The sequence below is a fragment of the Danio rerio genome, chromosome 25 (genome assembly GCF_052040795.2).
Source record: "Danio rerio strain M-AB ecotype USA chromosome 25, GRCz13ab, whole genome shotgun sequence".
In the NCBI taxonomy this organism is placed as follows: Eukaryota; Metazoa; Chordata; class Actinopteri; order Cypriniformes; family Danionidae; genus Danio; species Danio rerio.
In genome coordinates, this window is record NC_141045.1 from 7,973,408 (window position 1) to 7,986,592 (window position 13,185).

Below are 13,185 nucleotides of genomic sequence, written 5' to 3' on the forward strand. Positions count from 1 at the left end.
GATTGGTTTGGTTTCTTGATTGATTGATTAATTTGATTAGTTTGGTTTCTTGATCGTTTGATTGGTTGGTTGATTGATTGATTCATTTGATTGGTTTGGTTTCTTGATCGTTTGATTGGTTGGTTGATTGATTGATTCATTTGATTGGTTTGGTTTCTTGATCGTTTAATTGGTTGGTTGGTTGGTTGATTCATTTGGTTGGTTTCTTGATTGGTTTGGTTTCTTGATTGATTGATTAATTTGATTAGTTCGGTTTCTTGATTGATTGATTCATTTGATTGGTTTGGTTTCTTGATTGTTTAATTGGTTGGTTGGTTGATTCATTTGGTTGGTCTCTTGATTGGTTTGGTTTCTTGATTGGTTTGGTTTCTTGATTGATTGATTAATTTGATTAGTTTGGTTTCTTGATTGATTGATTCATTTGATAGGTTTGGTTTCTTGATCGTTTGATTGGTTGGTTTATTGATTGTTTCATTTGGTTGGTTTCTTGATTGATTGGTTGGTTGATTGTCATTTGTTCACAAATCATATTACAGTGGATGAGTTTGTTGTTCTTTTTGCCTAAACTGTGTAACATTTAATTCATTCAACACAGTGTAACATTTAATTCATTCAAATAAATCAGTTTACATGATGAGTCATTTGCCCGTTAGTCAGACTCCACTTGTCATAATGAATCATTTACTTATGAATCGTAGTACAGTGGTTGCAATGTGTTTTTGTTCGTTTTGTTACAGTTACATAATTTTTAAGCATATAAATAATATCACACTGTCTGTTTCTGAATCACTAAAAAGATCTCCTTCAAATACGTCACTGCTCATTAATCAAACTGCATTTTTGATTCTCCAAAACTGTCTGGTTCAAAAGAGTCATTTGCTTAAAAAAATTACTTTAGTGTTCACAATATTTGATTATAAATATTTTGAGTCATTTACTCATGAATCAAAACAACATTAGTCATGTTTTTCATAATTCTATTTTATTTTAGACAGTAGATGCGTATTTTTTAGTTTTAAAAAAATTAAATAGCAAAAATTAAATTAAATAATAATAATAATTTGTTTAATGTTGCAACCTTATGGGGACACAATAATATTAAATTTAACCATGTTATAAATCATGTGTTTTAGATATGACATAAGGAAAAATCACATCCAGCTCACCACATACAGCACTTTTTTTTAATTCTCATTGCCTCCAGAAGTATGTAAATCCCCTAATGTTTGGCTCAAATCCAGTTGTGTCTGTATTTCAGGTCCACGTGGAGTCAGTGTTGCCCATTTCACCCATCCTGACCCGTCTGTAACCCATCTGTGACCCGCTGCGACTGCCGAATAAATCATTCAGGGCCTCTGGAGCTTCAGGTGAGGCTCCGCTCTGTCATTTCAATGAGTTTGAGTCACACGAGGCCTGTTTCACACACGGGACGGTGCAGAGACACGGGACAGACGGCGTTTATGCCCTCCAGCCACCCACAACACGTCCGCTTATGGTCTGCTGACGACCGCCAGATTACGCCAGCGGAAAATAATCCAGTTCCTTCCAAGAAATGCACCTTCTGCTCGCGTTTACGCATGATTACATGTAGAATAATGAACTGCAACCGCAGCGCTACGGCTTGATTAATTAACAGAGTGCATAATTAAATGTGATGAATTATTCTTTTATTTAGTTTGTGTTATTTATTTTGTATTCCCTTCTTTTTTGCTGTGGTTATATCATACACCAATACTTTTTCATATTAATTTCTTATAATTGTTACAACGATGATAATAATATAAGAGATGGATGGATGGATGGATGGATGGATGGATGGATGGATGGATGGATGGATGGATGGATAGATAGATAGATAGATAGATAGATAGATAGATAGATAGATAGATAGATAGATAGATAGATAGATAGATAGATAGATAGATAGATAGATAGATAGATAGATAGATAGATAGATAGATTTTTTCCTTATAGGTATAGCTATTTATTATATGCTAAGTCATTGTTTCTTTTTAGCCACATATTTTGTGTTTTTATTCTATTTTATTTAAGTATTAAAATATATTTTATATATTTGTTTTCTTTATATTGTATTGATAACCATAATGTAATTGTGTATTTTTGTTATTATTATTATTCACATATATTCACATTTTGATTTTATATAATGTATTATTATTATTATTATTATTATTATTATTATTATTATAGTAATAATAATAATAATTTGTTGTTTTTGGCAACATAGGCTCAGGGTATGACGCTGTCAACACCTTCTGTTTCTTTTCGCGCTACCAGCTGACTGCCCACCTCCATGTGGACGGCATTTCCGCTGTTGTCAGTTGGCTCAGTAGCTGGTCGCATACATAAGCGAATTTGAGATGCAGAGAGTTCACCGAACTGACTGTCAAAAAAGCAGGTAAGACAAAAACAGAAGCAAAAAATAAAATGAACAAGTAAATAACAGGGTGAAAACATGGTAAAAGGCCGCAAGAGCTTTTCTTTTACTAGATTGTTTTTGAAAATACTGTCGGTTGGGTTTAGGAGAGGGGGTGGGTGGCTTAATCTGTGCTTTTTGAAATCATAATAGATTGGGTTTAGGGAAGGGTGTGGGTGGGGGATTGATCGGTTGGTCGTTCGGTGGGTCAGTCAGTCAGTCAGTCAGTCAGTCAGTCAGTAAGTCAGTCAGTCAATAGTCGACGGTACACAAAAACAACAGGCACGAATGGCACTCGTGAGAGAATTTTTAGCTCTAAAAAAAAGTGTAGTCTGGTGGATTTGTGAAAACAAAATCTGCCAAAAAATAAATAAATAAACATAGCGAATGGCACTTGCAAGAGATATTAGACATATATCAAATTCTCCAGACATGTGTATAAGGGTACGTAACAATATTGAGCCTGGGTTGTTTTTTGTTGTATCATAATAACCATAATCATAATAATAATAATAAATAATAATCTTGTTATATTTAATAATCATTTGATACATACTATTTTTATAATTATTTTATTCATTCATTTCTTGTCAGCTTAGTCCCTTTATTAATCTGGGGTCGCACAGCGGAGTGAACCGTCAACTTATCCAGCACGTTTTTACGCAGCGGATGCCCTTCCAGCCGCAACCCATCCACACACACACACACTCACACACACTCACACACACTCATACACACTCATACACTACGGACAATTTAGCCTACCCAGTTCACCTGCATGTCTTTAGCCTGTGGGGGAAACCGGAGCACCCGGAGGAAACCCACGCGAAAGCAGGGAGAACATGCAAACAACACACAGAAACACAGAAACATATATATCATAAGATTTTTTTCATAGTCATATTACCTTAATTTACTTTTTAATAGTTTAATTGATAATGTTTTATAATAATTATTACAGTAGTTGTTGGTATTGTTACAATTATGTTGGTATTTTTATTTATTCTATTCATTTTTTTATAATTTCAAAATATAAATAATATTATGAATATATAACCACAATGTTTATTTTCTTATTTTTTATAAAAAAGAACAAGTAAAGGCTGCTCCTCTAGGAAGTGCACCTTCTGCCGTCTCTCAGTGGTGATTTTGGTGCAGTATAATGAGCAGTAATACAGCAGGATGGCCTGATTAATTGCTGTCGGATGATCAAGCCGTGTGCGTGAGATTGCTGAGGAAAGACTGCTTCACGCCAGATAAAGCCCAGATCGGCCTCAGCACGCCATGAGATTACACACACAGCTCTAGTCTGGGGTCCGACAGCATTCAACGTCTCATTACGGCCCATTTGGAGCGACTCTCAGAGACTGGGAGAAACCGATAGGACTTCAGTTCCCCTGCGTCCGCCAGCGGCACCTGCATCCATTTCTACACTATAATTCAGTCCCTCAGAAAGTGTCTGTGAAGTTTCTGCTCAAATTACCCTATTGATCATTCTTTGTAGCTTGTAAATTAGCCCCATATTTTGGTGTGTGTCCCTTTTAATGCAAATGAGTTGCTGCTGCTTTCCAGAAGAGGGCGGAGACTGTAGTTTTCTATTCTGACACCCCTGAAACAACAAAACGAGGTAAAACTCCACAGAAAAATGTCATACGTTTGAATAGCTGATTAAATGATGACCAAAAAAATCTATTTGGGTGAATAGCTCTTTAAATCTAGTGTCATAGTCAGCATGAAATCAAAATTAACTCTTTACTCTCTGATTTGTATGTGTATATAGTAATGCTTGTTATAAATGATGTACCTGTGCACTTCATTATTTTGTAAAAACGACTTTCTTCACCTCCTGGTCACATGGAATGCCTTCAGGGCAGGACTATCAGTCATTTAGGGTGAGGTTACCTGTCCTTTATGCTGAGGACTATCAGTAAGTGACTCGTTTTTGCTCTGAATTTGTCCATTGGTCAACTTTCCTTCATTTTGTTAGCAACCAACCCGGCCCCGATTAACCCTGTCTCTCTCTCGAAATGACCTTCACTTCATGGTCGCTTGGGAATTCCTTCAGGGCGAAGATAATAGTCCTTTACAGGGTGCCCTGCTGAAAAAATAAACAGTTAAAACCAGCCTAGGCTGGTTGGCTGGTTTTAGCTGGGTGACCAGCCTGGTTTTAGAGGGGTTTTGGCTGGTTTCCAGGCATTTTCAGCCTGGTCTTAGCTGGTCAGGCTGGAAAATGACCAGCTAAATCCAACTGAAACCAGCTTGACCAGTCTGGTTTAAGCTGGTCAAGCTGGTTTTAGCTGGTCTTCATCAAAGCCTGACCAGCTAAGACCAGGCTGGAAATGCCTGGAAACCAGCCTTGAAATGGCAAAAACCCCTCTAAAACCAGGATGGTCAACCAGCTAAAACCAGCCAACCAGCCTAGGCTGGTTTAAACAGCTTTTTTTCAGTAGGGGCGTGGCTGTCAGTCCTCAAGGGCATGGTTTTCAGTCCTTTAGGGTGTGGTTATCTGTACTTTAGGGTGGGGCTATCAGTGGGTGACTCGGTTTTGCTCTAAATTTATCCATTCATCAACTTCGCTTCTTTTGGTTAGCACCACTCTCCCATTAGTCCCGTTCCTCTTTCGAAACGACTTTCTTCACTTCCTGGTCACATGGAATGCCTTAAGGGTGTGGCTATCAGTCCTTAAAGGTTCTATCAGTTTTTCAGGGTGGAGCTGTCAGTCTTTTAGTGTGTGGTTGTCAGTCCTTTAGGGTTGGCTATCAGTGCTTTTGGGTGGGGCAATCAGTACTAGGTAATGGGTAGGGCTATTAGTCTTTCTAGGCGGGGCTATCAGTGGGTGACTCGTTTTTGCTCTAAATTCGTCCATTCATCAACTTTCCTTCATTTTTGTTAGCAACACTCCTCTTTCAACTACCAAAATAACAAAATCATGCACCACCCTACATTTTTTTTTATTTCAGGACAGTTTCAAGTGGATCTACAGTATGTCATGACAAAAATGGACAAACTTCCGTTTCATGGTGACTTTTAACTATTTTCTTAGTTGAAAGTTAAGTAGCTTATTTTTATAACCTTTTTTCTTTTTCTCTAAGCCAAATTGTTAGATTGAAGCTGCCTTTGAGGTAATTTGTTAATTATACCATGATGATGCTTAAAATATTGTTTGCAAAATGTTACCTTTTCTTACTCAAGAAAGGTAGTCATGTTAAATTCCTGTTTAGCTGTGTTTATGGAAACTTTGCATGTGTCCCTTTAAATGCAAATGAGTTTCTGCTTTCCAGATGGGGGCAGAGACTTTATACACCATTCTGACAAAAACAACAAAACAAGTTATATTATAATTAGAATTGTGAAAAGAGACACCTGTGGACCACCCAACTAGTCTCAAACATTGTTGCATTACAAAAGTAAAAAAGTAAAAAGTAAGCAAAAGTAAAAACTTACTACTAACTTACCACAATTTAAATGTATTATTTACTTCGTTTACTGTGAAACTCATGAAATGTAGTCATGTTCAATTCCTGTTTAGCTGTGTTTATACTGGAAACATTGTGTGTGTACCTTTAAATGCAAATGAGCTTCTGCTTTCCATATAAGGGGGCGGAGCAACCAGCAACCAACCAGAAACAACCAATTATACCAAATAATACCAAATTATACCAACCAACAACCAATAATAATCACAATTATGATAGGAGACACCTGTGTGCCACCTCATTTGTCTCAAACAACATTATATTACAAAAAATGAAGTTCTACTAGCATATCTCAAATGTTTTGAGTAATCTGGACTTATCAGGTTTTACAGTTCATGCAACTCTAGTGAAAAACCTGTGACGTTTCTGCAAGTGTGTTTGTTTTCTGATTGAGTTTCTCGTGTTTGAAGAGCGGTGTGTGGAGTGAGTGGAGGCTGCTTCGCTCTGCTCTTCTGATACATATTCATCGGTGCATGTCTTTGCTCTTCACATTGATCTGCTGTAGGGTAATGAGCTCTGGAGCTGATGGGTGATTCAGGATCACACACACACACACACACACTATCCTTCTCTGTTTACACTCCTGGAAACACACGCTGGCTGTTCAGGTGGTGCTCATAAATAGATTCGAACTGCTTGCTCAATATTCGTGTGTAAAACTCAACAATACTCGGTTCTGGAGTATTTATTTGGGGGCGTTTTTGAATGTGCCGAAGGGAAGACTACTGTACCGTGATAGTGCTGTAATTATAACAGAGATAATTAACATTGATAATTTAAATTTTTATTATAATATACAAATAACTAGATGGTTATGTTTGAAAACAAGCTTTGACGTTGGTTTAAAGGAGCCTGGCTTGAGGCGTTTTAAAACTTGCGGTTCGAAACAGTTTCTTGTTAAAAAGATAGCAATCTATTGTGAGTGGTTGCTAACCAATTGCTAGGGTAAAATGAGTGGTTGCTACCCAATTTTTGATGTGTTCAGAGTGTTAACCAGCATGTCTATAGCACATCGCTAGCATGATAATAATATTGCTAGCATGTTTCCATTATGATTAACAAGTCACCTGCAAGATTAGCATGTTACTAGCATGATGTTAACAAAATATCAGTATGATTAACATGCTGCTAGCATGCTGTTAGCATCCAGCATGATACACTTGTCACTAGCATGTTGCTAACATGATTAACATGTCACTAGCACACTGTTAGCATGATTAACATTTTGATAGCATGGTTATCATGTTGCTAGCATGCTGTTTGCAGGATTAAAATGTTATTAGCATATTGTCAATATCCAGCATGATAAACTTGACTCTAGCATGTTGCTAACATAATTAACGTGTCACTAGCCCATTGTTAGCATGATTAACCTGTTATAGCATAGTTAACATGTTGCTAGCATGCTGTTAGAAAGATTAAAAGGTTATTGGCATGTTGATAGCATCCAGCATAATAAACATGTTGCTAGCATGCTGTTAGAACGATTAAAATATTAGCATGTTGTCAACATCCAGCATGATAAACTTGTCATAAGCATGTTGCTAACATGATTAACATGTCACTAGCACACTGTTTGCATAATTTGCTAGCTGATTGACAGGTTGCTAGCATGCTGTTAGCATGAATAAATTGTTAGTAGTATGTTGTTAACATCCAACATTATAAACTTGTCACAAGCATGTTGCTAACATGATTAACATGTCACTAGCACACTGTTTGCATAATGTGTTGCTAGCTGATTGACAGGTTGCTAGCATGCTGTTAGCATGATTAAATTGTTAGTAGTATGTTGGTAACATCCAGCATGATAAACTTGTCACAAGCATGTTGCTAACATGATTAACAAGTCACTAGCACACTGTTTGCATAATGTGTTGCTAGCTGATTGACAGGTTGCTAGCATGCTGTTAGCATGATTAAATTGTTAGTAGTATGTTGGGAACATCCAGCATGATAAACTTGTCACAAGCATGTTGCTAGCATGAGTGTCACTAGCACACTGTTAGCATGAATAATGTGAAGCTAGCTGATTAACATGTTGTTAGTATGCTGTTAGCATGATTAAGATGTTATTAGCATTTTGGTAACTACTATCATAATTAATTTGTCGTTAGCATATTGTTGACATGATTTCACTAGCACAGTGTTAGCATTGTTACATGTTGATAGCATATTTAACATGTTGCTAGCATGCTGTTAGCATGATTAAATGTTATGTTGGTAACATTCAGCATGATAAACTTGTCATTAGCATGTTGCTAACATGATTATCATGACACACTTTTAGCATGATTATCCTGGTAATACTATGATGGAGATATCCCTAGCATAATGTTGTCATGATTAACTTGTTAGCATGATTAGGTTGCCCCTAGCACACTGTTAGCATGATTAGCATGTTACTATATATATATATATATATATATATATATATATATATATATATATATATATATATATATATATATATATATATATATATATATATATAAACACAACAATAGTCAAAAATGTCAGTTCTGTCTTGTTATCTGTGATCAGAATTCTCTGACCAAAGTCAAAAATGGTTTTAAAAGTCCTTGTTTTCAGTCAAGTTAAGATGACCTACCAGCTTGGTCTCCAGCTAATCAACCACAGAACCAGACTGGACAAGCTAATAACTGCAATCAGCCAATTAGAAACTCTCTTGAACGAGAAGATCCTTTCAGCAGTATTTTCCAACAGGGACCAAACTGATAATGTCAGAAAATGGATAATTTAGCAGTCCTGCCGAAATGAACCTGTCTTTAATAGACGAACAGCCACTGATTTCCACCGAGGCGTAAAGTGGCCGGCGAACGGCGCACATTTAATACAGTCATCCAGGGAACACATTCGTCAGTCTCTTTAAGACTTTCAAATGGATTTTCTGGTGGCTTTTTTTTCTCCTTTTGTTGTTCGTGAAGACGATTCACTGCACGTCTTTTTAGCTAGTTTCTCTCTGAGGGTTTATGAAAAGAAAGAAACATAAAAGCCGCTCGTCTAAACTTCTTCTTGGCAAAGTGAGAAAGAGAAAGCAGACAGTAGCAGGAGCCGAGAAAGGAAATGACCCAAATAAAAGAAACACAGAAGAAAAGTGTGTGTAGACGAGTGTTAGCGTTAGCATGATCACACACGTGCAGATCAGAAGAAGACAGAAACAAACATTCAAACCGTCAACGTCAATGAAACGGTTAGAGAATTGTTTCATTTTTACTGTTTTCAGTGACTAAAATGTAATGACTATAATAAATACATACAAAAATATTAGTGGGCCCATAGAATATTAAAGCAAGTTTATTTATTCATTTTCCTTCAGCTTAGTCTCTTTATTAATCAGGGGTCGCCACAGCGAAAAGAACCGACAACTTATCCAGCATATGTTTTACACAGCGGATGCCCTTCCAGCTGCAACCCAGCATTGGGAAACACCCATACACTTCCATTTACTTTCATACACTATGACTTGTTTAGCTTACCCAATTCCCCAATAGCACATGTCTTTAGACTGTGGGGAAAACCGGAGACCTTCTTGCTGTGAGGTAGTAACCACTGAGCCACCTTGTTGCTTCTAAAGCAAGTTTAATGTAAAACAATTACAAATATATAATTAAATAATATTATATAATTATTGTTACTGTAATTAAAATACAGTATAGATTATTATAATAATTATTATTAAATAAAAATACTAAATATTAACATTTAAAAGCAATTAATACAATAATACAGAAATGCAATTTGTTACTTCAAAACACGATTAAAAATACACAAATACAATTTGTAAATTTAAAACATAACTCGAAAATACACAAATCCCAATCGTAAATTCAAAACAACTCAAAAATACCCAAATCTAATTCATTTGGTAAAAATATTGTAGATTTTTACTTGTAAATTTATGAATTGTGTTTTGAATTTACAAATTGGATTTTGTATTTGTAAACCGTGCTGCATGCTTTTTTTTTTTTTTTGTAAATGTTTTATTTTTTAAAGTGATCTGACTCACACTGACCTCTAAAGGTGCTCAAATGACCGACGCTAAAGGCCATGGTTTTTAGCCTTCTTGTTGGAGCAACCGAATATGCAAATAATCACTGGTTCGATCCCAACTCAGACTGGGTTGGGTACAGTATTAAAATTGGGTTAAGAATGCAATTTTACTTTTATTATTTTTATTAACAAATATTGTGCAGCCTTTCCAACCCAATTATTATCTGGTCCAGAATGATCTGTTGTTTTTTGCTCTATAATAAGGTTTTTCTTTAATACTGTATACAGGTATTTTTATTAATGGAGTACTGAACCTAGTTTGGCCAGCTAGAAACCATGTAAGCCACTCTCCAAAACACAGCTGTACCTCAAGCTGTTGATATATACGTGTGGTTACAGTGTAATGTTAACCTTTGTCCAGCAATTATGTTTGAAATAAACTGCTGATGTTTCTGTGAACAAGGATGCGAGTCCAGTTCAAGGTGATGCAGAAATGAGATTGCTGGAGAGATTTCTCCCAACACGTCCTTCACCCGTTTCAGAGAGCCGATGCCCTGAATCAATAAAAAAAAAACACAATTTTATCATTCAGAGATAGTTCAGTGTCCAGAGTGTGTTCCTTAGCTGTCAAAATGTAATAACTGCATAGAATAACACCAACCCAGGCTCATTCTAATTATGTACCCCTATATACATTTCTGTAGAGCGCCAAATATGTCCCAGGAGCTACAGTTGTTATTATTATTTTTTTTTGCAGTTTTTGTGAATCCGCCAGAGGTCGCAGTTTATGCTTTTTGAGACCTCAAATTTCTCTCGCGAGTGCCATTGGCACCTGCTCTTCTAACGTAAATCCGCCTGTGGCCACTGTCGACTGACTGATTGACTGATCGATTGACCCGCCTTTCCTAAACCCAACCAATAGTGTTTTCAAAAGCACTGACTGACCACCACACACCCCCTTCCCTAAACCCAACCGACAGTGTTTTCAAAAGCAATCCACAAAAAGAAAACCCTCATGGACCCCTTGATTTTTACCACATTTTCATATTTTACCACATTCTCATCCTGTTTTTTACTTGTTTGTATTTTTAATTTTTTTTGGCTTTTGTCCAACCTACTTTCTGAAACTGTTCTCTGGAACTCAAACCCCGTCATTATGGTCAACTCCGCTCGGCGTCTCAAATCATCTGATGTACGCAATGACCCACTAGCAAACTGGTACACATGAAAGTAAGCGGTTGTGGCGAGGGGGCGGGCCGAAAGCTGTGGGACTATAAGAAGAGGAACGATGGGAGAGGAAGCCAAGAGAGGACCTGGCCCAGAGAGATTGTTTTACTTTTGTTTTTCAGTTTGACGGCAGTCTCCGTGAGGAGCTGCCGTCTGTTCGTTTATTAAATATTTTAAAACGTCGTCAATTCTCCGCCTCCTTCCCGGCGGTCAGAAGGCCGTAAACTTCATTACATCGGTCAACTGGTAAGCACGAAAATAAACGTCATTATGCCGCCCCATAGCGTTTGTAATAAAGGTGAAACGCAGCCATACGTACCTTTGGCTACATAATTTGCGATCTCCAGAAATATCGTCGTATATAGGGCTACGTTTTCAGAATGAGCCTATGTTGCAACCACATGCATTGCCTCACATTAAATGATTGGCATTTGTAAAATGTTCCCTCAGCTGTATTAAAACAGGCATTTTCAGTAGTTTTGTGTAAGGTGATAAATAATAAACATGAATATGCTCTTACTTCTTTTTATGCCCATCAGTGACTTTATATGCAAACATACTGCTATAAAATGATACCTTCGTTCCTATTATAGATTAAATGTTAATCTACGTTCTTTTTGGATGTTCATTATGTTTCATATTTAAATATGTTTTTAAAAACTGCTAGGTTTATAATGGCTATGTTAAAATCGACTCACTAAAATGTGTCATAAAACGTTAAAATAACATGCAGCCGTTGCTTTTTGTGAAATTGGATGTTGTGAAATAGCATAAATAAGATAAATGAATCTTTCTTTTTAGATGTTGGTTGTATACACTAACAGGTCGTGTTGCTAAAATGTAGCATGTTTGCTAAAACGTTTAGCCAGATGTTAAAATGACATCCTACAGGTATTAATTTGTTAAAAGTTTTGTATTAAATGTTCATCAGTTATTTTTATAGGCTAAACACCCCTACATAAATGTGTTAGCTACCTTGAATGTTGCTAATGGCTATTGTTATTGATGCTAAAATGTAGGCTACTGGATAAAAACAAGTCTGTTAGGTGTTAAAACAATTGACTAGATGTTTTTTTCAAATCACTTTTAATATATATAAATCCATTATGTTTAACATGTTGTCAATTAAAAAAATCACACCTTAGCTAGAACATATAATTTCCACATCTCGACAGAAGCGTAGCTTTATGTTAACTGGGCTAATGTTGTGTTTCTATACCATAGACGAAAATTGATGAGCTACTTGAATAAGATTAGCGATGACGTGTAATATGCAACATTACAAATTACATTTTTAGTTCACTGGCTAATCACAATAATTAGCACAATGGTGAATACACTTTAATGACTGTAAAAAGAACATGAACAGTTATTTTCTGATTCATGTTTTATATATATTTTTTCCTTTAATTATGCTTTCGAATTACATTATGTGACTTTGATCTTTCCTCCAACAACTTTTCGAAATCAAAAGTTTGAAAAAGTGCATTTTTTTATTTTAATAATTTGAAGATGTTGTTGAAAACAATTATGGTACAAAAGACCTGGTAATAATCTGCCAATATACCTTTTCTGTTAATTTACATATTATTTATATTTATTTATAATAATATTATATATATATATATATATATATATATATATATATATATATATATATATATATATATATATATATATATATATTTATTGTCTTATTCAAACTATTAAAATGTAAATAAAAGTCATTCTGTTAAACTGTAAAATTTTATTTTTAAAATCAAAAGTCGACAGAGCAGACAAAAAGATCCCATAATGCAATTTATAGCCGTATTTTTAATAGTTCGACATGATACTGTATATTCTGGTGTTGTACAAAAACCTGGTAATGCCTGTTACCTTTTTATGTTTATTTACAGACTCTCTCTACATTATCAATATATTGTTTCAAACAACTTTTTCAAACTATTAAATGTCAATAAAAGTCCCTCTGTTAAACTGCAGAGACTTTAAGTCAACAGAGTAGAAGAAAAACATCCCATGATGCAATTC

At 35.7% G+C, this 13,185-nt stretch overlaps 1 long non-coding RNA gene across 4 annotated transcripts in view; it reads left to right on the plus strand.

The window, feature by feature from the left end:
• The window catches only part of LOC147830780 (uncharacterized), a 227,584-nt gene extending 223,305 nt beyond the window's left edge, over positions 1–4,279 (plus strand). For 3 of the 4 annotated variants that reach the window (XR_015526073.1, XR_015526072.1, XR_015526074.1), the window contains one exon: positions 1,259–1,670. This is a non-coding gene — a long non-coding RNA (uncharacterized LOC147830780). Of the gene's footprint in view, positions 1–1,258; positions 1,671–2,298; positions 2,420–3,528 lie in introns of those variants that run through there. The other variant, XR_015526075.1, reaches the window with a different exon arrangement.
• Positions 4,280–13,185: the final 8,906 nt, after the last annotated feature.